The sequence below is a fragment of the Schistocerca gregaria genome, chromosome 7 (genome assembly GCF_023897955.1).
Source record: "Schistocerca gregaria isolate iqSchGreg1 chromosome 7, iqSchGreg1.2, whole genome shotgun sequence".
Lineage (NCBI taxonomy): Eukaryota > Metazoa > Arthropoda > Insecta > Orthoptera > Acrididae > Schistocerca > Schistocerca gregaria.
This window is the reverse complement of record NC_064926.1, coordinates 517,431,782-517,458,634: the sequence shown is the minus strand read 5'-3', so window position 1 is coordinate 517,458,634 and position 26,853 is coordinate 517,431,782. Positions and strand designations below refer to the sequence as shown.

Genomic DNA, 26,853 nt, shown 5'->3' with positions numbered 1-26,853 from the left:
CACTCCACCACCAATTCTGCCTAATCTATCTTTCCTGAACACCGTCTGGACTTCGTAAAAATTTCTGCACAGCTTATTTCAAGCTTTAGCCAGCTTTCTGTACCTATAACGATATCAGCTTCTGTGCTTTCTGTTAGCGCTTGAAGCTCAGGGACTTTTCCAGCGGAACTACAACAATTTACATCTATAATTCCGCCTGTTCCTTGATCCAAGCACGTCCTGTAATTGCCAAGCACCCTTTGACATTGCAGCCCATCCCGCACTTTCCCGAGGCCTTCTAACCTAAAAAACAGCCCAGTCCACGCCACACAGCCTCCGCTACCCTGTAGACGCCAGCTGAGTGTAGTGAACTCCTGACCTATTCAGCGGAACCCGAAACCCCACCACCCTATGGCGCAAGTCAAGGAATCTGCAGCCAATACAGACGCAAAACCGTCTGAGCCTCTGATTCAGACCCTCCACCTGGCTCTGCACCAAAGGTCAGCAGTCGGTTCTGTCAACGATGCTGCAGATGGTGAGCTCTGCCTTCATCTCGTAAGCAAGACCGGCAGCCTTCACCAAATCAGATAGCCGCTGGAATCCAGAGAGAATTTCCTCAGATCCAAAGCGACACACGTCATTAGTGCCGACATGTGCCACCACCTGCAGCTGGCTGCACCCTGTGCTCTTCATGGCATCCGGAAGGACCCTTTCCACATCAGGAATGACTCCTCCCGGAATACACACGGAGTGCACACTGGATTTCTTCCCCTCCTTAGCCGCAGTATCCCTAAGGGGCCCCATTTCGCGCCTTACATCGGAGCTCCCAACTACCAGTAAGCCCACCCTCTGCGATTGCCCGGACCTTGAAGGCTGGGAATGATCCTCTGAAACAGGGCAGGCAGCTGCATCTGGCTCAGCCAGAGACAGTGCCTGAAACCGGTTTGTCAGACGCACCGGGGAGGCTTTCTGATCAGCCTCCGGGGACGCCTATCGCTGCCTGCCACGCCTTGGAACGACCTCTCAATCAACCACAGGCGAGGGCTCAGCCCAACTGCGGGCAGCAACCGGGGCAACCACAGGGGCAGACCGATCTGGGGACAGACGGGACGAGGTTGACATCCCGTGATACCCAAGTCCGGCTCCCCACAGTGGTGCCCATTGGCAACAGCCTCAAGCAGCGCGACCGAAGTCAGCGCCGATTGCAGCTGTGAGCGAAGGGATGCCAAGTCAGCCCTCATCCGAACACAGCAATCGCAGTCCCTGTCCATTCTAATCGATGTTGAACAACAGTTACTGAAACACGAGTCCGTGCCTAGATAACGCAAGCGAAACACGCAAAGAATGTATCAAATAACCTGTACAAATGCCCAAGGGCTGCGCTACAATCTGCTGAATTTACGGTTACAGTAACTAAAACTCGAAATTGCACCTCCTATACGAAAGTGACACGCAATTTAAATAAGAATCTACGAAGTAAACACTAAAGCGCGATGCTACAACTGTCAAATACTATAATACGCCCGAAATATATGAAATAAACAATTCAAGTACCCAAAAACACGCAAAGAAATTAATTAAACTATCTAAGAAATAAGTAAGCTAGGGTTATACGACTTGCTGCTGCAGCTGCTTATCCAACGGTGGCAGGGAGCACACCTGCCTCGACACCCTCGTTTAAGCCCCTCTCTCCCCTTCCCGCACCCTTCCCACCTCCAACCACCTGGTGCGTCAACAGTATCGTCTCCTCTGCCTCAACATTCACTCCCTCCCTGCAAACAAATACCTCTTCATGCATACCCTCTCCCAGCACCAGGTTGACTCCTTCATCCTTAATGAAACCTTTCTCCAACCCCACCATATTGTCCACACCTCCCTTATCTCCTTCACCACACTGACAATCCACTTCCCCTAGCCTGAGGCGGGGTCGCTATAGGTTACCTCCGGCATCTCCCTGTCCGGCCACAACCCATCCACAATGACCCGACCAAACACCTTCTCCTCAGCCTATTTTTCCCTCCCTCACTGTCACCTTTGCCACTATCTATATCCACCCAGCAGGTCCTCTCCCCTTTGACTTCATTTCCCATGTTAACTGTACCTTCTCCACCTATGTGATCGCCGCTGACCTCAACATCCACAGCTGTGACCCTGCCACCCTTCGGCGGTGGTATCAGTGCCTTGCCCCCTCCATGGTGACCTTGTTCCTCTCCCACAGCACACCCGTCCTGAGAGTAACTCCACCCCGATGTTATACTCACTTTCCCCAACCCCCTTGATCGCATCGCCGTTGATGTCCTCGATCCTGTCGGTAGTGACCATCTTCCTGTCCTCACCATCTTCTCTACCCATCCCGCCACTGCAGCCACATGCCCAGCTGCCCCTCCAAACCCTGTCCATGACTACCACCATGCCAATTGGGATGCCTACCAGGAATCCATTGCCTTACAGGTCGAAAGCCACCCCCTCTCATTTCACCAACCTGATGACATCACCCATGCCTCTTCCTTCCTTCAGTAGACCATCACTGACCCTGTGGAGGCTCATTTCCCTACCCAACTCATCCACCCTCACCGCCCTACGCTTCCTCCACAGGTCATCCTTCTTCTGTGTGAATCCCACAGGATCTACCGCTCCTTCCTCCACACATGTGACAGGGATACTCTCACCCGCCACTGGCAATTACAGCGATATATCTGTAAGCCCCTTACAGCAAAGAAAAGTCGGGACTGACGCCAGACATGCACATGCCTCAACTCCACCCTCTCTGTCAACTCCTCCAAGTACTGGTCAGCCTTGCACCACCTTACTGGTAGCCATCCCACCGCGCATTACCCCATCCTCCATGACGATTGACCATTCCTGACAACCTCAGTAAGGCTAACCATTTTGCTTCTCACCTATCCAAGGTCTTCTCCATTCATTCCAATCGATCCCCATTTTGATTATTCCCTCTTCCCCACCATCCTTGACCGCACTTACACCTCTGTCCCTCACTCGCCCCTAGCTTCCAGTACTTGGATCGGTTGCCCCCTCAGACATCAACACTCCCATCACAGCACCAGACATGACACTTGTCCTCCGCTCCAAACGCAACACCACCGCTCGTCATGATGGAGTTACCTACTGTCACCTCAAGGAATCCCCTCCATCCTTCCTGTCTGTCTTTGCAACCCTGTACAATGTCCTCCTTTGCACTGGATTTTACCCTGACCTGTGGAAGACTTCCTGTGTCCTGCTGTTCCCTAAACCTAACAAACCCCCCTCTGATACCTCTTCCTATCGTCCAATCTGCCTCACCTCCGTGTTCAGTAAAGTCTTCGAGGTCATCCTCTCTTGCCGTATTCACCGCCACCTTAACCAGCACCACCTCCTTCCTCTTACCCAATGTAGCTTCTGGCCTTCCTTCTCCACCGATGACCAGCTCTTTAACCTTACAAATCTTCTTTCCCTCCAACTTAACTCCTGTCACTCCACTATCTTTGTTTCCCTTCATCTCCAGAACGCCTATGAACATGTCTGGAATCCCGGGCTCCTCTTCAAACTTCAGACCTTTGCTCTCCCCATCAACTTCATCTCGTTGCTTCCTTCCTCTCCCATCGTCCCTCCTATGTGACTATCCACAATTCCAACTCTCGTACTTTCTACCCTTCTGCCAGTGTGCCCCAAGGTTCTGTCCTTTCCTCTCTCCTCTATCTTCTGCACACTGTTGATATGCCCAAACCTCCCCCTCCTGTTTATCTTCTCCAGTTTGTTGATGACATCACCTTCCTAGCCCTTTATCCTACCCTTCAATGGTACCAACGTACCCTCCAAACCCAACTTGACCAATTCACTGCTTGGTGCAACCAGTGGTTCCTCCGTGTTAATCCCTCCAAGACCTAGGCAATCATCATAGGCCGCACCACCCACTCCTTCCGCCTCCACGATTTCTACCTCACCATTTATGGTCGTCCTATAAACCTCACTCCTACCCTCAAATACCTTGGCCTCACACTCGACCGCCACCTCACCTGGACTCCCCATCTCCTTACCATCCAAAACAAAGCTCACAACCACCTCCGCCTCCTGAAACTCCGACCGGACGTGGGGTCTGCATCCTTCCACCATCCTTGACACCTACAAATCCTTGATCCGCCCCATCCTCTGTTATGCCAGTGTCGCTTGGATTTCCGTCCCTCCCCGGTTCTATCAAGCCCTCCACATCCTCGAACGCCATGTGCTCTGCCTCGCCTTCCGCATCCACCTTTGGTCCCCCACGTGCATCCTCTACAACCTCATCCCCTTCCCCCACCTTTTGCTTTTCCTTGAATGCATCTGCACACTCTATATTGTCCGCCGCCTTGATCCCCCTTACCCTCTGGTTTCTCCGATCCTCTCAACCCCCAACCAGTTGCTGTGCCTTTACCGTAGTGTCCCACCCTCTCTCCATCTCCACACCCTCAATCTCCTTTCCCTACACAACTTCCACTACCCCTCCCGTATGATGAGCCTTGCCCTGACATCTACCCTTCCTACCAACTCTAACCACTTCTTCCTACCTCCTCCTCTGGGCTCCCTTTCCTGCCCCTACCTCCTACTGAGCGGCTTCCCCCTCCTACTCCCCCTCCATCTCTTGTGCCTCCTTCCAGTGTCTCTGTGCTCCCTCCTGCCCTGTCTTCCCTCTTCCTCTCCTGCCCCACGTGTCTGCTGCCTCTTCGTGAACCCACTGATGCCCCTCCTCTCTTCATCCCGCCACTTCCCCAGCTACCCCTTGCTCTCCCCTCCATTTCCTTACTCTCTGACCTTTTCCCTCGGCAGGTCCCACATGGCAGTTTTATTGTTTGTCATGTGTGCTCCAAGTGGTTTTAAGAGTGTTGTTCTGGAGTGTTTTTACTACTGTGGCCGACTTTTAACCTGTGCCTGAGCATTCAGTGTCTTCTCTGCTTTTTAAGAATCGCCAATTGTGTTTTTTAACTTTCTGGTGACTTTTTTTAACTGTCCCCCATGAACACCTACATGCCAGTGTATATTTTCCCTCCATTTACTCCCCTTACTCTGTTTTATCTTCCTCTTTTTTATCTCCTTATGTATGTGTCATTTTATTCTTGTTTTCGTTGCAGTGTCACTCCACAGGAGAGCGGCGGGTTGTGCCGCTGACAGCCCTCCCCTGCCCTGTATGGGGCAGAGGAATATAATCACTATAAAGAAAAAAAAATCCCTAGTCCAGCCAGTCTGGTACTCGCTCAGGATTTCGTTTCTATCTCGGCAGTACTGCGTTCCGGTCATTGCTCATTGTTGACATTTGCCTAGCTCTGGTTCCGAGTGGAATTACGTTTGGTGTTGTAGTTTCCACAAGCCTCCGTTGTTTCTCTCTTCATTGTTGTGTCGCTCATAGTCGGTCGTGGTGGGTTGTTGTCAGTTGTCGTTGGTCTGTCGTCCGACTCGTCCTGTGTTTACCCGGAGGTGCGTGCTCCACCGCCGGCGGCTTCCCCGCCTCGCGGCTCCGATCCGCTGCCAAAGGCGTTCCCGCTGTGGGTTGTCGTTACTACACACGATGGGCGTAGCCTCTTTGCCAGCATCAGGCTTCACACCCTCCCGCCACCCCGATTCCCGTCTACACCTAGAACACGTCACTAACTCTTCTTTTACTCTTGACATGTGTATGTACAGCTCAACACTCTCTTCTCACAAAAGGAACGTATCATTGTGGATGAAGGAACAAATCTGTCAACTGAGCAATGATCCCACTCTCAGGAGCCTCCCAGGCCACAATACTGCAAGACACAGTTTTCGACCCGAAACGGAGTGCTCTTCTGTGACTTGCAGTTTGTGGAATTGAGTTGTGAGGTGAAGTATAATAAACGTATAACTACATATATTGTGCAGACTACAACGCATACATTACATTACTGTCAGAAAATTCAATACGACACCAGATTCAGTATCTAAACAGGTAATATTCCCCAATACGAGGATCGTCATCTTAACAATTGCAAAGGAATTTCACAAAAAAAGGCATATGCGCCAAAAGCCAAACTTAAGAGAGGTTTAAAAAAATTTTTGTACTTTGAACATTTGAAAGTACACTGACATTATTTTCACGGCTCTCTATATGAAGAGTGGTCAAGCGACCTTTCGCCGACTTTTCGAAAGATACTCGTAGTTCAGCTTTTTCACGCTGTAAAAGGAGGATTGAGAATACCTGTCGACGCGACAAAGAAAACTGGCTTCACCTGCCTTACAGCGGCGAGAAAGGCATGGATTCCACCTATATTTTACACTGAGACTAGAATAATGGATTTCTCAATCCAGTTTGGTAAATAATGTTGTAGTTACCATACGATGTGCTAGGTAGTGTAATTTTCATGTGCAAAATTATTTGATTTCAACAATACCTGCGGCGTCTCTGACGTTTTCCACAAGTACGACAGTACAGAAATGATGCATCCTATAATGTAGGCTTGTGAAACCACAGCTTCACGTGGGAGTACAAGAAACAACAGAAACAAAAGGACAAACGTTTTCGGTACATCACTTTCACGGTAAAGAAAAAAAAAATATTATCCACGTTGTTACGGATAAGCTTTATCTCCACACTGTAACTACACTGAAGAGCCAAAGAAACTGGTACACCTGCCTAATATCGTGTAGAGCCCCCATGAGCACGCAGAAATTCCGCATCAAGACGTGGCATTGACTTGACTAACGTCTGAAGTATTTGTGGAGAGAAGTGATACCATAAATCGTGCAGGGCTATCCATAAATCCGTAAGGGTGGAGTTCTCTTCTGAACAGCACGTTTCAAGGCATCTCAGATGTGCTCAATAACATTAATGTCTGGCGAATTTTGTGGGTCGGCCGAGGTGGCCGAGCGGTTCTAGACGCTTCAGTCTGGAACCGCGCGACCGCTACGGTCGCAGGTTCTAATCCTACCTCGTGCATGGATGTGTGTGATGTCCTTAGTTTAGATAGGTTTCAGTAGTTCTAAGTTCTAGGGGATTGATGACTTCAGCTGTTAAGTCCGATAGTGTTCAAAGCCATTTCAATTTGAATTTTGTGGCCAACGGAAGTGTTTAAACTTAGAAAAGAGTATGTAGCAGTTCTGGACCTGTAGGTTGTCGCATTGTACTGCTCTGGAACTGACCAAGTCCGTCGGAATGCACAATGCACATGAACCGACGCCAGTTATGTGACGGGTGCTTACGCATGTGTCACCTGTCAGAGTCGTATCTAGACGTATCAGGTGTCACATATCACTCCACCACCACCTGCCCCACACCAGATGCTCCACCAGCTGGAACCGTCCACTGCTGACATGCAGGGTCCATGGGTTCATGAGGATGTCAGCATACCTGTACACGTCCATCAGCTCGATACAATTTGAAACGAGACTCGATCGATCAGGCAACATGTTTCCAGGCATCAACAGTCCAATGTCGGTGTTGACTGGCGCAAGGGAGGCGTAGAGCTTTGTGTCGAGGGTATACAAGTGGGCCTTCGGTTCCCAAAGCCCATATCGAAGAAGTTTCGTTGAATGGTTCGCACACTGACACTTGTTGATGGTCCAGCAGCGAAATCTGCAGTAATTTGCGGAAGTGTTACACTTCTATCACGTTGAACGATCCACTTCAGTCGTCGTTGGTACCGTTCTTGCAGGATCCTTTTTCCGGCCGCAGCGATGCCAGAGATTTGATGTTTTATTGCACTGCTGATATTCTCGGTGCACTCGTCTCGTGATACGGTCGTAGGGGAAAATCTGCCCTTCATCGCTGTCTCGGAGATGCTGTGTCACATCGCTCGTGTGCTGACCCTATCACCACGTTCAGCTCACTTAAATCTTGGTAACCTGCCATTGTTGCAGCGGTAAGCGATCCAACAACTGTGCCAGGCACCTGTTGTCGCCGACCGCGGTTGCCTGTTCACATATCTCTGTTTTTGAATACGTAAGCCTATACCTGGTTTTTTGGCACTTCAGTGTAGTTTGAACAAGTATTCGTTGTACATTAACCGCGAGAACGTTACAGGAGTGGAGTGTAGAAGAGCGCAACATGTAAGGCTTATTACACGATCTTCCTTCGGATCTATCTGATTATATGTGGTTATGTTCCAATTTTCCTAAATCACAGATCTCCTCACAGATGGATAGAATGAGGTTTACCAATTTCCTGGCCAGCACCTACCTTTGAGCTACATGTGAAGAGTTGCTTTAAATTTTTCTGGAGCATTTGAAAGATCTTGTGTACAAAACCCTTCGACAAGGCGCAATCTTCCTGCCCGCAGTATATAAGAATGCGAAATCACACACACTACACCAACGATACACCAGAGGTGGTGGTGTTGGTGGTTAGTGTTTAACGTCTCGTCGACAACGAGTTTATTAGAGACGGAGCGCAAGCTCGGGTTAGGGAAGGATTGGGAAGGAAATCGGCCGTGCCATTTCAAAGGAACCATCCCGGCATTTGCCTGAAACGATTTAGGGAAATCGCGGAAAACCTAAATCAGGATGGCCGGAGACGGGATTGAACCGTCGTCTTCCCGAATGCGAGTCGATACACCAGAGGAAGGTCCATGCAAAGGACGGTGTAAGACATATGTTGGACTTGAAGGAGGTACTTTGAATATTTAATGTGACAGAGTGTTTCATTCATTTACTTCTGGATGGATACTCCGCCAGCCACTGCAAGGTGCGTGGCAGGGGGGCCCTGTACGACTACTAGTCATTTCCTTCCCTGTTCCACTCATAAATACAGCGAGGGGAAAACGTCTGTCTGTTCGCCTTCGTATGTGCTCTAATTCCTCGTATCTTATTTTTGTGGTCCTAGCGGTAACATATCTATTAGCCTCATATCTGCGTCGATGTGTTCCTTCGATCCGACCTCGTACGGATTCCCAAAGCTCGAGCAGTACTCAAGAATAGGTGGCAACAGCGTCCTACAAGTGATTTCCTTTACAAGTAAACCACTCTTTCCTAAAATTTTACCAATAAAGTGAAGGCGACCATTCGACTCCCGTACCACATTTCTCATGTGCTCGTTCCACCTCATATCGCTTTCATTTTACTCTCAAATATTTAAACGACTTGACTGCGTCAAGTAGAACACAACTAACACTGTATCCGAACATTATGGGTATGAGCTTCCTAGTCATCCGCATTAACATACATGTTTCCACATTTGGGGCTAGCTGCCATTCGTCACACCAGCTGGAAATTTTGTTTAAGTCGCCTTGTATCTCCGTAAAGTCACTTAACTTCGACACATTATCATACACCACGTCATCGTCAGCAACCAACCGCAGATTTTTGCCTACCCTGCCCGTCAAATCACTCACGTGTGTAGCGTATCGCAGTGATCCTATCACATTACATCACGTAGTACGAATATATATAAAAACAGGGATCCGATATGGAAGTGAAGCATCGAGGATCCAATTGCACATGTTAATGATGTACGGTGAGAGCTATGAGCACTTCTTTATCTTCGGAACAGTGTAGAATGTCTCTTCTCCTGCAAGCTCTTTGTTTTCCGTATTTTCGGAGCAGGTAGTATATATCAAGCAAGAAAAAAACTCTTGAGTATACATGGGCTCCATTATGCATACTTTAAGAGCTACAAGCACTTGTTCATATTTGCTACTGTCAAACACATCTCCTCTATAAAAAAAGTGTCCATATCTCTAAAAATATACTTTTAGGAGCCCATGTATACTAGACAATTTCTTCTAGTTTTGGTCGATACTACCTACTCCCAAAATATTAAAAGCGAAGAGCTTTCGATACATTTGTTTGGCGGTCTCGAAAATAAAGTTCTTGCTTCGAATGATCATCTCTCTAATATTCCTGAATCTCGCCCATTCCTCCAAGGACTCACTATATATGGAAGTTAGCTCACGGTACTGGTGAATGCTAGCAGGTTTGTTTACTTCTCAACAAACCAAGACTGGTCAGCTGTTACATCACAACTCCTTCCAGGGCTCATTCGTAAAGAAAACAATCAGCCACAGATCTGTTGTCTGTTGTATATGGCAGCGTGAATGCCGCAACCGTGGTAGGGTGTGACAAGCTGTGAATTTCTCACTTCTATACAGTATTCGACGATACACGCTGTCGTTGGCTACTACAGGTGATACCGCAGAAGCAGTAGTGTTACGATCCAGATTTATTAACTGTGTAACAGAAAATATCCCCGATTAGCGTGTCCCATAATATTAGTTATGGAACCTTCTGTGACGGCCGGAGTGGACGAGCGGTTCTAGGCGCTTCAGTCTGGAACCGCGCTACCGCTACGGTCGCAGGTCCGAATCCTGCCTCGGGCATGGATGTTTGTGATGTCCTTAGGTTAGTTAGGTTTAAGTAGTTCTAAGTTCTAGGGGACTGATGACCTTAGAAGTTAAGTCCCATAGCGTCCATAGCCATTTGAACCATTTGAACCTTCTGTGCCGCAAACAACCAGAAATTGTCACATACTGTAAACAGCAGAAGAGCGAGAATTTGTCAGATGCTACAATCTGCCACCAGTCTCCATCCGGTTGTTACTGGGTTACTATTATTAAGCGCACACACACACACACACACACACACACACACGCACGCACACACCTGGTGTGATGATTGGATTAGCGCATGTCGTAGTTTGGTGCTAAACTTTACTTTACGTCTATGGTAAAAAGATTTTGTCATCAGACTACCGATTACTATCTATAATGACCATCATCAGATCTGTTTGATACAAACATGTCCTTATGTACTGCAGCCTTTGTGGCATCGTCAAATGTTAAACGCAAAATCAGCACCAGCATCGTCAAGTGCTGGTTTTGCGTTTAACATTTGACGATGCCAATGTGGCGGCAGTAAATTTGGACAGTTTGTATAAAACACATCTGAAGATGGTCATTATAGGCCGAAACTGGTAGTCTGATGACAAAAATTTGCGACCTTCAACCTAAAGTACAGGAAGTTTCGCCTTTATTCGGGTCACTGTTTTGATTCGCGACCATGTCGCGGCTTGTGATTATGAACAAGTTTTGTTGTTGATCTGTGATTTGACTGTGATAGTGCTGAATCCTTGTTTTTCTCCTAGTTCATAGAGAGAAGTGTATGTACCTTATTGATATTATGGACTGTACCTTCTGTGCCGCAAACGATGAGAAATTGTCACATACTGTAAACAGCAGAAGTGCGCCAATTTGTCAGATGCTACAATCTGCCACCACACTCCATCCGAATGTTACTGGGTTACTATTATTATTAAGCGCTTACACACACCTACACACGCACGCATTCGCGAACGCACACACATACACACCACACACACACACACACACACACACACACACACACACACACACAAACACACACACACCAGGTATGATACTAAGCTTGCATGGATGACCGCATGTCGTAGATTGGTGCTAAGAACCTTAGTAACATTATGCTCGCCGCGCGGGATTAGCCGATCGGCCTGAGCGCTGCAGTACTTGCACTGTGCGGCTGGTCCCGGCGGAGGATCAAGTTCTCCCTCGGGCATGGGTATGTGTGTTTGTCCTTAGGATAATTTAGGTTAAGTGGTGTGTAAGGGACTGATGACCTTAGCAGTTAAGTCCCATAAGATTTTACACACATTTAAATTTCTTGAACATTATGCTCAAGTGAATTTCCTTTACTTTACGTCTATGGTCACAAATTTTTTGTCATCCGACTACCAGTTTCGGTCTATAAGGATCATCTTCAGATCTGTTTTATACAAACATGTACTGCAGCCTTAGTAGCATCGTCAAATGTTAAACGCAAAGTCAGCAACAGCATCTTCAAATATGTATACAGTACTCGTTTTGCGTTTAACATTGGAAGCTGCCACTGTGGTGGCTGTAGAACATTAGGACATGTTTGTATAAAACAGTTCTGAAAATGGTCATTACAGACCGAAACCGGTAGCGTGATGGTAAAAACATTTGGAATCATAGAAGTAAAGTAAAGGAAATTTACTCTATATTCGGATCACTGTTTTATTCACGACCATGTCGCAGCTTGCGATTATGCTCAAGTTTTGTAGTTCATAAGTGCCTTGACTGTGATAGTGTTGTATCCTTGATTTTCTCCTAGTTCATGGAAACTAGTGTGTGTATACTTTACTGGTATGTCTCCGCTGATACGCTCGCAGACGTGTTCCGTGACCGGAAGCCGGACACAGCACAGTTGCCCGCAGCGTGCCGGAGGCGCCATTCTAATTGCCGTCACGCCGCGCCGCCCTAAAGCACAGTCTGGCCGCTGTCAATACACGGGAGGGTCCTCAAAACGCCGGCCTCGACAGCCGTCACGCGCAGAGCAGGCCGGATGCGGGGCTGCGGCGGCAAGTGGGTCGCGCCGCTCTCGCGCTAATGGCGGACCCGCCTCCCGGGCCCTTAGTGACACACCTCCAGTCACGCTAAGGAAAGACACAGCTGCGGCACGAGGCTGTGCACTTCTCCAGAGGTAACGTCCGCGTGTGATTGGTGGAGAACCGCTAACGGCTGCAAAGTGTATTTTTGTAACAGGTAACGCCAAATATTAATCCAACCATTATCTTCTTATATATCGAAAGTTACCGCTCTCTCTTGCTTATTTTACAAAATAAATAATGAAAGAAAGAAATAAAATTCTTGCACATGTGTTTGTTGAGCACTTACCATATTTTTCGTTGATAAATGATACAAATATAGGTTTCAACAGGGATCCTATCCTTGTAGGTTTTAACGTATTACTATCTTTACGACGTTTCTCACCGAGCCATATAAGTTATCTCGCATTTCTAGCTGCTTCTGTCACACAAACAATGATAAAAATTCAGAAATACAGGGTCACCACCAGCCCAAGCCCTTCCTAACCATTCAGAAAAAAGGGAGCTGGGAAATTATTAGTTTAATTACTTTAATAATTTAATTACAAGTATGCGAGTTTCCTTAAGCATCCAGATAAATAGCACTCCACGTCGTGTATGAAGCAGCTTGGTTAATTCACCACTAGAAATCGAAGTAAGTGGGTAAGATCAACACCACAGAATTTATCTTTCAAGTAGATTATTTATTGTATCTACGTATTTGGTTACACATCCTAACTACACATAACTGGTGCCTGACTAGAACTATTTAACAGAGCACAATTTAATAACAGCAGGAAGAAACACAGAAAACGGGGGTGGGAGACCATGATACTATCATCTCCTTTTCGTTCATACCATAAAAGTGTCTCAGTGAGGTTTGCATTACGATTCTATGCATGCACTATTCTGGATGGCCGAACTGGAGCACGTGGTGCATTCCGAATCAAACTGTTGCGCTGCTTTGTAGAAAGTACACGAAAAAACAAATAGAGTTGCAGAAGTTATTGCTCATTAAACAAGCAAACAGTTAAAATAAAACCTATTGCGGTGCTGTGGTGGACAAGAAGGGTCATTGATTACTAAACACGTGGCACAAAATCTACACACAAAGACAAAAGCAACTTCCACAAAATATAAACTAAAAAATCATTAAAAATCATACTCGCTTCGACACAGTATTACACTCACGTACGGTTGAAGTGATCCTAACCAGCTCTTCCTAATCAGATTTACCGTTTGGAATTCTACTTCACCGTTGTTCAAAATGAACAATGTAACTTCCACACTTTTAACTCAAACACCCAAAAATCGGCTATTTAAAGCAATATAATTATGGCACATTTGGAAAAATTACTCGCTTCAGTTAAGCTGAAGTTCTGAAGTATTTCAACAGTTAAACATAACGATGTCCTAACTCAACTTGCTTCCTATCACCTGAACCCCCCTTAAGAGATACTATCCGTACTAACCAAGCGTTCGCCGAAGAGTGCCGCTTTCTCTTTCGACATTACCTAGCTCCCCGTGGAGCGGAAGCTACCAGAGGGGTAGCCCTCCTTCACCAACCTCACACACAAAAACAGCCTTCAACTAAAATGGGTAAATATCTCTGTTCAGGTGTTGGAAACCTTAGTTGGTCATCCTGTGCTTTCCTTCGAACGAGAAGCAACATCGTTTGCTCCCAGCAGACGATGACCAACTCAGCGTTTCCCACAAAACAAAACCGAAACCCCACATTAAAACACACATATAATATTCAATAGGCCTTATTTGAGAGCTCAGTAGTTCTGGAAGAGTTCAGGAACCGTGATAAAATCAGGTAGTAAAGTGAATAAGTTGTACCGAATTCGACAAGCGTCTTATGAAACGACTTCACAGAGATGTTACAAGGTCTATCAACTGATTTGTGTCAACAGCCTTTGAACGCTTTTAAGCGCATCCACAAGAGTGTCGGAACTTCCAAAAGAGTGCCGGAACTCACACACTACTCAGAACAACACAAAACAGCTGTTTCATGTTCATTAATCAGTGGTGACGTCTACATGCGGTTCACAGTTTAATTTATTGCATGAATAGAATGTGTGCATTTCAGCCAATAATCTCTCTCGTAAGTCTTTGTAGCTTGTACGCATACTAAATCAAACTGATATAAGCCTCTAAATAATCATAATTGTAAGAGAATCATTTATTCTGAAAAAGTAACAGCTTAACAGATGTAAAATAAATCTCACAAATAAATTACTTAATTTTCAGTTAAGTAACTAACTAACTTTGTAGCACATAAAGTAATAGCTTTCCACTCGATTCTGAAGAAGTCTAATAACAAGCTTCAAGTGTCACAAGAGTTTGTTCAGGTGCACTTAGAATGTGTTTTAGCCCAATAGTTGACACGCTGTTGTAACTTTCGGTTGACCGTAACAGTCCTAAGCAAATTACACAGCACCGAGATATTTATGAATGTAACAAGTATCAAGAAATAAGATGACAGCCAACATATAGATCTTTTCTGTCAGCACAGATACTTCACTGTGTTTGTAATGCGCAGAAGTTTGGTTTCGATCATATAGAGATCGCAGAGCTCGAATGACTGAAAAAGAACTTGGGCACATTTACGTAAATCAAGTAACAAAATTAAGAATTGATTCGTAACGCAGAGCTCTCAGCCATTTAATCACCGTGAAAGTTTTACGTACAGTTACAAGGAAAACTTACGTAACAACACTCCACGGTTAATTATCATACTAAACTCCATTAGCCTAGAGCTGTTCATATTCAATATACTGATATATAAATGTTAAGCCCAAAGGGTATACAATGACATAATAACACAAAAAACAAACGCCTAACTTCATTTTATATGACAATTGAGTTGATCAAGTTATAAAGTACAGAAAGCTTCGCAATTTGTCGTCTACCTACATGTTGCAGAGATATAATGTTTCCGTTACTGTAATACAGCACTAGGAAAAATATGGAAACGCTAAAAACAACCATTACCACGCCTATACGGTGTATGAGAACTGTTGCCATTCAAAATAGCTTGCAGTCTTTTCAAAATGGGTAAATTCAGGTTCTGTATGGTTTTCAAGAGAGTCTTTATTCAACCAGCGAAATAGCGGCAAGTTCAGCTAATGATGATAGAGGTGGATAGCGATCATGAACCCTTCTCTCCTAATTAGATTACAAAGACTCAATACTGTTGTGATATGTTGAATGTGGTGGCCAGACGAGACACGGAAATTTAGTGTCGCGTGCACAAAACCAGTCTCGGATGACGCGTGCCATGTGATCGTGTGCCGTGTCCCCTTGGAGCACAATATGACTATTGAGGAACAAACATTGAACCACGGCATGGATCTCATGATCCAAAATGGACACATACTCCTTGGTGGTAACGTGGCCTTGTGCAGTATACATGGGGCCCACGGAATATCATAATATGGCTGCCCAAATGATCACCGAACCACCGCCACATATCCCTCTTGGGATGTAGACTCGACCAGAACTTCGAAACAGCGTGATACAAGACTCAGCCGAGCAAAGGACTTTCTTGTATTTCTCAATGCTACAGATTTTATGAGTTCGGCTCCACGTTTTCCTGTTATGGTCTTTTGTATCAGTGATTAATGATTTTGCAGTTCCAGCTAGCCCTGCACTTACCAGTTTATGGAATTCCCTTCGTACTGGCATGGTACCGAAAATGATACAAAGAGCGACATTCAGTTTTGCAGCGAATGTCACACCTATCATCCTCTTATTTTTCGTTGCAATCCTCTTCGCTGACCGTCTGTCACGATAGCTGAACAGACACAACCGTCCGTGTTTTGTCTTGGCGGATGATGTTTTTGCACCAAACACTTTGGCTGCCTTGGTTACAGAAATACCGACCATACGGGCTCCAACAAGTTGCCCAAGTTCGAATTCACTTTCTTCCGACACAATGCACTCAGAACTACACAGAATACTGTTTAGACCACTAGTGATTCTTGCAACGTAGCGAGATGTGTGTCAGAAGTCTCCAGTACACTGAAAACAATGTAGCTAACTTAACGCTATTCTCAGCATCGTGCAAGATTGGAAATAAACAAGCACTCAGGTATCGATAGTAATAATCTGAGGGCGCAACAAGGGAGCGAGATTCTAAGTAGTGTCAGTCGAGAGCTCGGAGACAGAAGACGTGTCACACTGCCCTCACGCCAGTGTGTAAGTAGGCTGTTTAGTTTTTTTTATTGGTAACGCCACCGCCACGTAGCGCTCTGTATAAAAATCACTGGCTGTGCCGTGTGCAGTCTGTGGCTGGTTTGCATTGTTGTCTGCCATTGTAGTGTTGGGCAGCGGCAGCTGGATGCTAACAGTGCGTAGCGTTGCGCAGTTGGAGGCGAGCCGCCAGCAGTGGTGGATGTGAGGAGAGAAATGGCGGAGTTTTGTAATTTGTAAGACTGGATGTCATGAACTACCATATATATTTTGACTATTAAGGTAAATACACTGTTTGTTCACTATTACAATCTTTCATTTGCTAACTATACCTATCAGTAGTTAGTGCCTTCCGTAGTTTGATTCTTTCGGTTAGCTGGCAGTAGTGGCGCTCGCTGTATTGCAGTAGTTCGAGTAACGAAGATTTTTCTGAGGTAAGTGATTTGTGAAACGTATAGGTTAATGTTAGTCAGGGCCATTCTTTCGTAGGGATTTTTGGAAGTCAGATTGCGTTGCGCTAAAAATATTGTGTGTCCGTTTAAGCACAGTCGCGTATACATTTTACAAAGGGGACGTTTCAAGTGATGGTAGATCTCACCACACTCAAGGCCTGATTTCATTCATATACCTATTAGAGATTTTCATGGTTTAACTACGATTGAAGATGGAATTAAAGGTAAAATTCGTAAGCATAGTGCAAAAGCAATTGCAGGGTTAGGCTCGTGATGGTTAGTCAGAGTTTGCAATAACACCATATTTTGCTTGTCAGTTAAAGAAACCTACTTATCCTCCATATCATAATAATTGTTATCCACGTCTAATCAATAAATTTGTTGTCGTTATTAAATGTTAATGTAAATATGAAATTGAAATAATTTGTTAGTTTGGCACTCAGGCTTTATTGATACTTACATGGTCACTATGAGGCATTTCTCCATTATTAATACTTGGTCAGGATGATTTCTGAAGTTTTTAAATAGACTTAAGTTATGAAATCACTTCTCATAAGTTATTTACTAGTTAACAACACCCAAGCAAACTCCTTTTCCTTAAATACAGTCATACTAACAATAGGCGTTAGCCGCTGCTGCTGTATGCTGCTGCGAGTTGTTGCAAAACGGCAGTCATCTAAAGATGTGAGTGTAAAAGGCAGAGCCAAAACAGAGACACTGGCGCACCACAACATGTCATGTACTCTTGTCTCGTATTCATTCCTCTCACATGCTGACGTTCCACGAGACATACAGGTGTTCGCTGTCACTTTCCCCACATATTTTCGTACCCCTTGCATTCTCACTATAAGGTGGAGCTAAGAGCATGCCACCTGTCAGTTTTTTAAACATTACCGCTCATAAAATGCCCCATAGCAAACAAACGAATTCGATGTTGAGTCCAACATCGAATTAGTTTAGTTTGTTCCTTTTGGCAATTTCAAATTGTCACAACTTAAGTATATTTCTAAGCGACTCGGTTTAAGCGATGATACTTTCACTTCAGAGGTATTTCTTTGATATTTGACTTTCCAGGTCATGGTTGCTACCATGAATTTCACTGCAGTGAAAAAGCTATTCTGGAGACGCCTAGAATTCAGCTGCAGATAGCAAACTGTCCGCAGACTCCATCGTAAAGATAACGGTAAGCATCCGATTTAAATATTTGTGGATTAATATATTGCGAATGAACTAATCTGTGTGTGACTACTGTCGCTAAACAGTTGCGCACTAACTTTAAACCAAATTCTGTGGATTCAATTTCATGTTATATCTGTATAATCTTCACTGCATCCAGGAGACCTACAGCCTGCTACACTCTGAATTGATCTTTATAAGATACAGCTGAATAACTGTGTATTTGTGTGATTACAGCACTTAACAAACAATGAATTTATTAGTCCGATTGATACGTGGAAGAAATATGAGAAAAATCTGAAGATATTACCTGTGACTATGTGATGTGACAGGATCCCAGGAGGAAATTTCTCGAGTAGACCTGAAACAGCAGGCAGACTTTGTGTAAAAATCGCAACGTGACAGACACACAAACAGAGGATATAAATAATTTTTTAGTTTGTAGTTGCAGAAGCGCTATGTTACGAGTAATAAACATGACAGATTATATTGAAGATTACATCGAATTTGCCCAGAGAAGGAGAGGCAGATAGAGGAAGAGCGAGAGATAGAGAGAGAGAGAGAGAGAGAGAGAGAGAGAGAGAGAGAGAGAGAAGGAAACAAACAGTTAGTAGTACTATTACCAAATTCAGTAACACAAGTATGAACCAAATGAGCATAAACATCTTTTGCAGTTTCTTTTTTCACAACATATCCAGCTCATCACTTCCCACATACGATGCCCTGTGTCGACGAAAAGTGTCGGTTTGCTTCCCGTTACAAGCTTCCCGAGCGAGAAGGGGGATTAGTGTCGCGGTGCGGCGCGCTGGCCAGCCTGTGGAGGGTCTTTAGGCGGTTGTCCATCTGCCTCGGCGAATGAGGACTGGTTCCCCTTATTCCGCCTCAGTTGCATTATGTCGGTGATTGCTGTGCAACCACTGTTTCCACGTACTGAGTACATCATAATTAATCTACCACGCAAAATTTTTGGGTACACTCAACTAGTAAGAGACGTTCCAGGGGTACCGTAGTAGACGGGGGAGGGGGGGGGGGGGTATCTGGGGTCCACTGGGGACCACAATAACCCTGGGTTATGTGTAGGGCGGCGGCGGGGTGGGTGGACTGCTGTGGGTTTGTGAACCAATGAGGGCTACAACGAGACGAAGCCTCTCCGTCGTTTCTAGATCCCTGGTTCAATACACAATACACACATACAGAACTGTGGTAGAAACAACCAAATAAAAACAATCGTGTTTCGGAAGTTGGAACACTCTCAATATGAATGTAGCAACTAGCTGCACGAATTTATTGATTTATATTACACATAACTTTCGAATTAGTTAGAGTGATGAGTTTTATAAGAAACTGGAGAGTTATTTGAAGCTCTAGAACACTTTCTGTACCAACACTACCAGCCATTAAAATTGCTACACCAAGAAGAAATGCAGATGATAAACGGGTATTCATTGGACGAATATATTATACTAGAACTGATATGTGATTACATTTTCACGCAGTTTGGGTGCATAGATCCTGAGAAATCAGTACCTAGAAAAACCACCTCTGGGAGTAATAATGGCATTCATACGCCTGGGCATTGAGTCAAACAGAGGTTGGATGGGGTGCACAATTACAGCTGCCCATGCAATTTCAACACGATACCACAGTACATTAAGAGTAGTGAATGGCGTATTGTGACGAGCTAGTTGCTCGGCCACCATTGACCAGACGTTTTCAATTGGTGAGAGATCTGGAGAATGTGCTCGCCAGGGTAGCAGTCGAACACTTTCTGTATCCCGAAAGAACCGTACAGGACCTGCAACATGCGGTCGTGCATTATCCTGCTGAAATGTAGAGTTTCGCAGGGATCGAATGAAGGGTAGAGCCACGGGTCATAACACATCTGAAATGTAACGTCCACTGTTGAAAGTGCCGTCAATGCGAACAAGAGGTGACCGAGACGTGTAACCAATGGCACCCCATAGTACGGAGATGACAAATTGAGTACACCATCGCAGGTGATCCTGTTTGAGATGCAGCGTCAAGGGTAACCGCAGCCATTGTCTCCGAGCTGATAGTTCATGCTGCTGCAAACGTCGTCGAACTGTTCGTGCAGATGGTTGTTGTCCTGCAATCGTCCCCATCTGTTGACTCAGGGATCGAGACGTGACTGCACAATCCGTTACAGCGATGCGGTTAAGATGCCTGTCATCTCGACTGCTAGTGATACGAGGCCGTTGGGATCCAGCACGTCGTTCCGTATTACCTTCTTAAACCACCGATTCCATATTCTGCTAATAGTCATTGGATCTCGACCAACGCGAGCAGCAATGTCGCGATACGATAAACCGCAATCGCGATAGGCTACAATCCGACCTTTATCAAAGTCGGAAACGTGATGATACGCATTACTCCTTCTTACACGAGTCATAACAAAAAGACGTTTCATCAGGCAACGACGGTCAATTGCTGTTTGTGTATGAGAAATCGGTTGGAAACTTTCCTCGTGTCAGCACGTTATAGGTGTCGCCACCGGTGCCAGACTTGTGTGAATGATCTCAAAAGCTGATCATTTGCACATCACAGCATCTTCTCCCTGTCATATATATTTCGCTTCTGTAGCGCGTCATCTTTGTGGTGTATCAATTTTAATGGCTAGTATTGTATTTTGATTTATCGGGTCCACAGGACTCTATACTCCTATTTGCAGCGAACATACAGTAAGTTACACAAAACATTGTACACCGTTATCTTTAAGAAATAAAAGACACTGTTCCAGATATATGTTTACATGGAACTACATGTTATTAGTAATTGCACAATTACCTAAAAGTTAATCACATCACCGCCATAACCGATTATAACTTGGCACCTTTTCGGTATTATTTTCTCCACATCGTCCTGATTTAATGTGACAGCTGCTTCAAAGTTCATATTGGTTTTGCTTTAAGCTTCATCTTAATATGCGACCAAACATTCCGATGAAATTTGGATCCGAATACATTGAGGTCAGTCCATCGTGGACAGGGCGTTGTCTCGTTTCCACGCTGTTCAGAGACGGCTGCGATGTTACGGATCACTATCCTCTTGAAGCACACAGTTTGCCTCGTTAGAACCAAATAGCTTCTTAACGGACCTCAGGAGACATTTTGGAGTAATATTCCTCATTTGTTTCAGCGTTTACACTGGCTGTAAATAAGTGCAAATATCCAAAACCTCGTTTAGAGAAACTTCCCCAAACATTAACATTTCTCGGGTGTTTGACAGCCCGTTGAAACAACTTTCACGCTTCAGCCTTTTGAAAGAGGAGACGAGGCACACAGAGATGAATTACAAGGAACACTGCCTCGTGACGCTTCAGATACTTTGCACTCATTTTAAACTGCAACCGGTAAAACAATACATTCAACTCTGTTTATCCATATACTTTACGAAAGCGCATTGATTGCAGATTCGATACCGCTACGAGAGTGCCACCCCAGAAAGCTTGTGCAATAGAAGTAATTCTTCTTTCCCTTTAATTACTCAGTACAACGTCTCAGGAACTCATTGAGGGCAATAAGATCATTTTATCTACTCTCGACGTGTGTATACAAGGCGATTAAAATGTAAATGGCGCTCTCATTTTGAGGGTATTGTCAGGCTACAAGGCAAATCGCGCATCTTTACATCAGTAGCTATAGTCCACATTTTTCAACAGCTGTCAAGAAAGAGCACAGAAAAACTTCTTCAAAGTCTGCTTTAAATATTACATAAATTTATACGCAGAAATTGACCAGTGGAAGTCGATAAGATAAAGAGCGACGAACAGGGAACGAAAGCTACCAGAGAAAACCAACTTAGCGAAATAAGCAATATTATTTAATTAACTCGATCTAAGTGAGCCTCTTAACAAATGAATAAAATGTGAACAAGTTTATTGCAGTCAGGCTTACACACTAATGTATGAGAACCGCCGAAACGTGTATTAAAGCACCTAGTTTGCACTGATGTGACAAAAGTCGTCGGACAGCGATATGCACTTATACCAATGGCGGTAGCGACTCGTGCAGAAAGTATAAAAGGACTGTGCAATGGTGAAGCTATTATTTGAACTCAGATGATTCATCTGAATAGGTTTCCGACGTGATTATGGCCGCACGACGGGAATTAACAGACTTTTTACACGGAATGGTACCAGCAGCTGGACGTATGGGACATTCCATTTCGACAATCGACAGGGAATTCAGTGTTCCAAGATCCATAGTATAAAGTGTATGCCTATAATATCAGATTTCAAGCATTACCTCTCTCCATGGACAATGCAGTGGCCGATGGCCTTCCATTAACGGCCGAGAGCAGCGGCGTTCGCATAGAGCTGTCAGTGCTAACAGACAAACAACACTGCGTCACATAAACGCAGAAATTAAAGTGTGACGTACGATAAACTCATCCGTTAGGAAACTGCGGCGAAAATTGTAGTTAAGGGAGAACGGCAGCAAACGACCACCGCTAGTGCTTTGGCTAATAGCACAACATCTAATGCAGCTCCTCTTCTAGGCCACGCGTTGGGTAGCCATGCGGTCTGAAACGCCTTGGAATGTTTAGGGCCGCTCCCAGTGTCAGAGGTTCCAGTTCTCCCTCAGACATGGGTTTGTGTGTTGCCCTTAGCGTAAGACAGCTAAAGTCAGATTAAGTGCTGTGTAAGGGTAGAACCTATGACCTGAGCAGTTTGGCCCCATAGGCACTTACCACAAATTTCCGAATTTTTCCTCTTCTGGGTTGAAGACAATATCAGTTCGATCCTAGACTAGCGTAAAGCCGTCAGCTGTTCTTATGAATCCGAATTTTAGTTGAGGAGTACTGAGGTAGGGTTCGATTGTGGCGCACACCCCAAGAAGCTACGGACCCAGGTCGTCAAGAAGACACTGCGCAAGATGCTGGTTCGTCTATAATGATGTGGACTGTGTTTACATAGAGTGGACTGGGTCTTCTGGTTACATTGACGCAATCATTGATTGGAAATGTTTATGTTTGGCTACTTTGATACCATTTTCAGCCATTCATTGACGTTATCTTCCCAAACACAACTGTGGCACGTCACAAGTCCACAGTGTTGGCGATTTGTTTGAAAAACATTCTGGACAGTCCAAGCGAATGATTTGGCAAGCCAGATCGTCCGGCATGAATCTTAGCGACCAAGTATGGGGCATAACATTTCGTGCACAAAACCCTGCTTCAGCAATGCTTCTACAGTTATGGACGGCTATGAAGGCAGCATGGCTCAATATTTCTCCAAGGGACTTCGAACGACCTGTTGAGTCCATGCCACATCGGGCTGCTGCTCAATGCCGGGCAAGAGGAGGTATCCCATGGCTTTTGTCACTTCGGTGTAGAATAAGCAGCTGCCCTCTGTAACCAAGTCTTGACGTGCACAACGCTTAGTAACCTGATTTTATTTTGCAACTTTTCCCAGTCAGTAAACTGGCCATACATGATAATTATGACATCTGAGAAACTCTTATAACATTCGAAAATAAAAAATCCGTACACAATTGGAGGAAAATATGAAAACAGATACGAAAATCTTTCACAGTACTGATGAAAATTTGTGAATTTATAAAGCTGGTAATACTATATAAAGAATCATTAACATTATGTAGAAACACATTTTTAAAACCAATGGAAATAAGTAACGATAGAACCTCGTGTCACAATAGCTTCTGTATGTAACCCCCGCAATAGCAGACTAAATCTCACACACAAACACTTTCTTCTTTTACTTTCTGTTTTTTTACTTCCCGCATGAGGATTATACCACTACAAATGGAAACATAACCAGTAACCAACAGACCTGCAATGACAGTTAAAGGGTAAACAGTGCTTGGCAATTTAAATTAAGTTAGCTGGCTCAACCTTCCACAGGAACACTCCGGTTGCTCCGCCGTAGTGGATCACAAGGCCCTAAGTGTTTAGCTTTGAAATGTTTCACACCGGTATAAATTTTTTATGGGTGTCCCACTCGTGGTGCAGAGACAAAAAGAGAAGCTTGTTAACATCGAGCTTAAATATAAGTGGGAGGAAGTCTTTTCTGAAGGTAACTGTTCTCAAGGCAGTCTTGTGCGGAAGTGAACATACGCGATAAACAGTTCAGACCAAAAGAGAAAAGAAATTTTTCGAAATGAGAGGCTGCAGAAGAATCCTACAAATAGGATGGGGAGATCAATTAAATAATGAGGAAGTACTGAATCTTATAGGGGAATAAAAAAATATACGATGCAACTTGTCTATTGGTTGATACGACACATTTTGAGAGAATCACAATTTAAAATTAAGGGAACTGATAGGAGGTAAAAACTGCTGAGAAAGACCAAGGGATGAATAAAATAAATAAGTTCAAGCGGATGTCGGTTAGAATGGCTTGTCGAAAGTGAAGGGAGCTCCATATGACAGAGCAGCGCAGGGAGCTGCATGAAATTGTTTCTCGGGCAGAAAACCACAACAGCAATGACATGATACACACAAGTGTTCTGTATGTTATGACCATATACTGTACACGTTATAAAATGCTGCAATACCTTCCCTGATCTCGATAACCCTCCGTGATCAGGATACCAATTCTTTAAACAGTTCTTCGTGGTTTCCCAAGTCTCTGCATACAGTAAAGCAATTTGCCAGTGATATAGCTGAAGAAGTGAACTTATTGACGAAACTGAATGTTAATCTTATTCGAAGAACGTAGAATATTCCTAATTGTATTACAAGAATACTTTTGACTTGGTCTGGTGACCTTACTTCGGAAGACAAGGAGAAGTTGAAATAAATTAAACGCAAAAATATAGGTAATGCAATTCAGAAAAGGAATCAAGTGCAAAGCAATTTTCTAATAAAAAAATCATTTCCACAGACTTACAAAATTACGGAGTTATTATTTGTTGTACTACTTAAGAATAAAATCAGTTCCACATCACGGGGGATATTCGTTGATATTTGAACTGCTTAAGTTATAAGATTATGTTTTTCATAGCCAGTGTACATAGGATGCTGTAAGGTGCGCGGAATAGTTGCAGTAATCTCGAATAGTGCGAAACATGTTATTCATTTAATAGGTCTCGGTGAAATTCAAAGAAATCTGAATTAGTATATGCTCCCCGAATCTAGATTCTTACATATTTTTAATAAGACAGAAACGACTACGCGCTACTCACGTTTTCCACTACTGCCGGGCAATGTATAACTCCTGCGATGGAGTTAATTGTACCACATAACAAATCTTGTATCTCGTTGAAACATTTCACCTTATTTCACCGCGCTTTTAATACTAGCCACATTAATGATCCTACTTCCTACTTTTGTGTTTCGATGAAAGCAGGACTGCAGCAAACCTTTGGTATCGAACATCTCAGACACACAAGCTCACGGAATAATCCGGGGTGCCACAGTTTACAATAGACCACCTGCCGTTGTTTGCAGTTCGCGCTGCATTGAGGCAAAAAAGGGAGAAGTTCCGAACAGTGGCGTGAAACTCGTCTCCTGTGTTACAATATGGTCTCGTGGACTGCCTGCAGCAGCGAAATATTCCGAAAAAGTGCTTCTACCCCTGGAGAGCGAGACAGAACATTAGCACCGGAGTTTGTTCCCGTCTTCTCGTTTCAAACTGAGTAAATTTTTCCTACGTTCTCATCGTCACGAAGTTGGCCTCCATTCGTAGTAGCGAAGAACGAAATTGACACTCTCTGAATGCCTCTCGATTGGCTACACTTCTATAACACAGCAGCCTGCTACTTATTACCTCACACCTTCAGATGGCATCTCGTGATGTATCTCAAAAAAGTTAAAGACAGTGATGTAGCCAAAATTCAAAAGTTGTTTTAATAGATACTCATATGTTACATGTAATGTGTAAACAAATCGAAGCTTACAATTCGGTCAACTGTATGAGAGCGAAATGACGTACAATAGTGAAATATTGCTGTGTTACAGCGGCAACATTAATTATGAAGGAACATGAAACATTAAATGTAAGAGTTACTTTGAAGATACGGTGCAATGGAGTGAAAGGAATGGCCCAAAAGAAGCGCCTTCTTTCAACATTACACTCTAGCAGGGTATCTATAAGTAATTTAATTTGTCCCGCTGTTAGTTGAATACATGTATTCCAATGTATTGACACCTTCCATACTAATATTAGACCCAGTAATGGCCCAAAGAAACTATTTAATTCAGCTGTAAACTCTAGCACGTTATCTATATGAAATTTAATTAGTCAAGGCAGTTTTTTGAATATAAGTGTACCAATACAATGACTCGTTTTCACAGTAGTATCAGCTCCGTGAGGTATATTTATAAAGGCTGTTATGGTTCTAGTGCTACTTCTACGTTTTTTACTACTTTTTGAGAAAACAAAATTATTGTCAACGCCGATTCTAGAAGAATTAAAAAGCTACATTACTTTTAGGATGTGGGTTTTCCAGATCAGATTGTGCATTAAAAGCAAACAGTATCTCTTACTCGTATGTAACTGACTGAACTACTTTTGTAGCTATTAGAGGCCTACCATACGCAGTAAATTGTTATACCGATACTCGTTAAACTTAAATTATGATCCATTTGTCCCAGACGATATGTTGCATCCAAATGTTTTAATTGGTTGTCTTTCTATAACACTACCAATTTACGTTTCAATACATGTAACATCTGCTCAATAGAGAGAGTTTGGGAGCAGTGTAACATATATGGTACAAATAAATATGCACA

At 44.2% G+C, this 26,853-nt stretch overlaps 1 protein-coding gene across 1 annotated transcript in view; it reads right to left on the bottom strand.

The window, feature by feature from the left end:
• The window catches only part of LOC126282013 (zwei Ig domain protein zig-8-like), a 1,268,067-nt gene that overhangs the window by 1,036,077 nt on the left and 205,137 nt on the right, over positions 1–26,853 (bottom strand). The window contains exon 2 of the mRNA XM_049981405.1: positions 18,449–18,499. The gene's annotated coding sequence lies outside the window, so the exon portion shown is untranslated. The remainder of the gene's footprint in view (positions 1–18,448; positions 18,500–26,853) is intronic.